Here is a 2,964-nt window from a genome sequence, read left to right on the forward strand (position 1 = left end):
TCTGTCATTCAATGGGTACTACCCCTCTCTATTACAGTACCTGATTGCAGTTTTTTTTTTTGAACCACACCTCACTATTTATACCCCCTCCATAACCTCCTATTGTTTACACCACTGAAGAGCTTATTAAGCGAAACGCGTTTGGTGTAATACTTGCTTTTGTTTCTACCCACCCAACCCCCCCCCCCCCCAACCACATCTTTGGTCTCTATCTTCTCTCGCAAGTTTCGCTCGCTTTGATTTCTTTTTATTGCAACGCCTTGCTTCACTCTCACCACCTCACACTCACCTTGTTGCATCAACTTCACACTATGAAATGTGTGTAGAAATGGCCTTCTTTTATAGGCCTAAAAGGCTGCCGTCTCTTATGAGAGGCAACCATGTGTAGCCGCCCTTGTGTGAATAAGTCCAAATCGGACCCTCCAATCCGCCCATGTGTGGCCGCCCTTGAGAAGACAAGTCCGCTTTTGAATTCGGCCACCGGCCATTGACTTCCGACCACCGGCCACCGGCCAACCGACGGTTGTTTTCCGACCACTTTTCGGACCCCGTCCGGCTATAATATTCCGACGAAAAGGAATATTCCGGCGAGGGAAAAAAGTCTCGGGGGCTTCCACCCCCGAGGCCCCTAAAGTTGCCCCTGATTTTTGGCCGTGAAAATTTTGGTTTCCGGCGAGTGATTTTCCTTCACGCACGATGGCTTCTCCTCATAATGGGGGCCTTACAAATGTGTGCTTTTACCACAGAAGATTACAAGGGGTAAATCAGGCTCCATACTTAACAATCTCCCACTTGGAGACTGATCTCCAAACCAAACCTATGACTGCTTTCCATTTTGGCTTCTTATCCTTGAATGCCGATTGAAGATGGGTCAACATCTCCTTGTTGACTACCTTTGTAAACATGTCTGCAGGATTTTCACTTGTATGCACCTTTCATAGCTTTAGCTGTCCGTCTTCCAAAAGAGTGCGTATGAAGTGATATCTCACCTCAATGTGCTTTGTCCTTGAATGAAAGGCTGAGTTCCTCGCAAAATGGATAGCGCTTTGGCTATCACTATACAAGACACAATTGTCTTGTTTGAATCCAAGCTCTTCTAAGAATCTGTGAAGCCATAGAATTTCTTTGCTTGCCTCCGTCATTGCTACATACTCTGCTTCCATGGTAGAAAGTGAAACCACTTTCTGCAGCTTTGAAGCCCAGCTTACTGTTGTGCCTCCAATTGTGAACACATAGCCAGTACTGCTCCTTCGAGTATCTTTGTCACCTGCCATATCTGCATCAGCATACCCTTCTAGAAAAATATCAGTTCCTCCAAAATACAAAGCATTTGTTGTTGTCCCTTTTAGATACCTAAGTATCCACTTCACAGCTTGCCAATGCTCTTTACCTGGGTTGTCCATGAACCTACTCACAACTCCCACTGCATGTGCAATGTCTGGCCTTGTCCAAACCATAGCATACATTAGAGAACCTACCGTTGCAGCATATGGAACTTTAGACATATAGGCTATCTCCTCTTGTGTCTTTGGACACATATCCTTCGTTAGTTTAAAATGACCAGCCAAAGGTGTAGAAACTGGTTTTGCATTTTACATTGCAAACCTTTCTAGTACCTTCTTGATGTAATCTTCTTGAGATAGCTTTATTGTCTTCTTCGTCCTGTCCCTTGATATTTTCATACCAAGTATCCTCTTTGCAGCACCTAAATCTTTCATTGAAAAAGATTTAGACAGCTCCTCTTTTAGGTCTTTGATGTCCTGCATGTTAGAACTTGCAATCAACATGTCATCAACATATAACATTAGGATGATGAATTTCCCATCTCCCAAATTCTTCGTGTAGACGCAGTGATCCGAGTTGCATCTTGTGAATCCATGATCCAACATCCATCGATCAAACTTCAAGTACCATTGTCTTGATGCTTGCTTTAAACCATACAAGCTCTTCTTTAATCTGCAAACCATTTTCTCCTTACCTTTTACTTCATACCCCTTTGGTTGAAGCATGTAGATTTCCTCCTCTAAGTCACCGTGAGGGAATGCCGTATTTACATCCATTTGCTCGAGATTTAGATCATGTGCAGCCACAAGGCTTAAGACAAGCCTAATTGAGTTCATTTTTACAACAGGAGAAAATATTTCATTGAAGTCAATACCTTTCTTTTGAGAAAAACCTTTTACCACAAGCCTAGACTTGTACCTTTTCTTCCCACCTTCTTCTTCCTTCACCCTGTACACCCATTTGTTTTGAAGTGCCTGCTTACCTTTAGGCAACTCAACCAATTCCCATATTTGGTTGCGATGTAGTGAGTCCATCTCCACTTGCATGCTCTTCGTCCATTCTTCTTTGGATTCATGTTGCATAGCTTCTTCGTATGATTCCGGCTCTCCAAAATCTGAGATCAAGAGATGGTTGAAGGAAGGAACAAACCTTTATGGAGGTCTACTTGCTCTTGTAGATCTTCGGGGAATAGGTTGAGGCTCTCATTTGGTTGACATTGTTGCACATTGTCACCGTTTGCAGTCCTTGAGTCTTCCCCGTCCTCAAGCTCCATGTACTCATCACCTGTTTCTTTTGTTTGTTTTCTTTCCAAGTAATCTTTGTACATATTTTGTTCGTTAAAAATTACATCCCTACTCCTTAATTTTACCATCTTCAGGATTCCATAGGCGATACCAAAGTCACCTTCTCCATAGCCAATGAAGAAACACTTTTTAGACTTTGCATCTAGCTTTGATCTTAGGCTTCTATCTATGTGCATGAAAGCCTCACACCCAAACACTTTGAGAAATGCATAATTCACCGGTTTACCTGTCCATGCCTCTCCTGGAACTCCCCCATCCAATGCCGTTGAGGGTGACCGATTGATTAAGTACACAGACGTACTTACAGCTTCCGCCCAAAGCTCAAGCGGTAGGCCTACATGTAGCCGCATGCTTCGTGCTCGCTCCATGATTGTCC

Source organism: Adiantum capillus-veneris, unplaced genomic scaffold, assembly GCF_014529385.1.
Source record: "Adiantum capillus-veneris isolate H3 unplaced genomic scaffold, ASM1452938v2 Hic_scaffold_287, whole genome shotgun sequence".
Classification (NCBI taxonomy): domain Eukaryota; kingdom Viridiplantae; phylum Streptophyta; class Polypodiopsida; order Polypodiales; family Pteridaceae; genus Adiantum; species Adiantum capillus-veneris.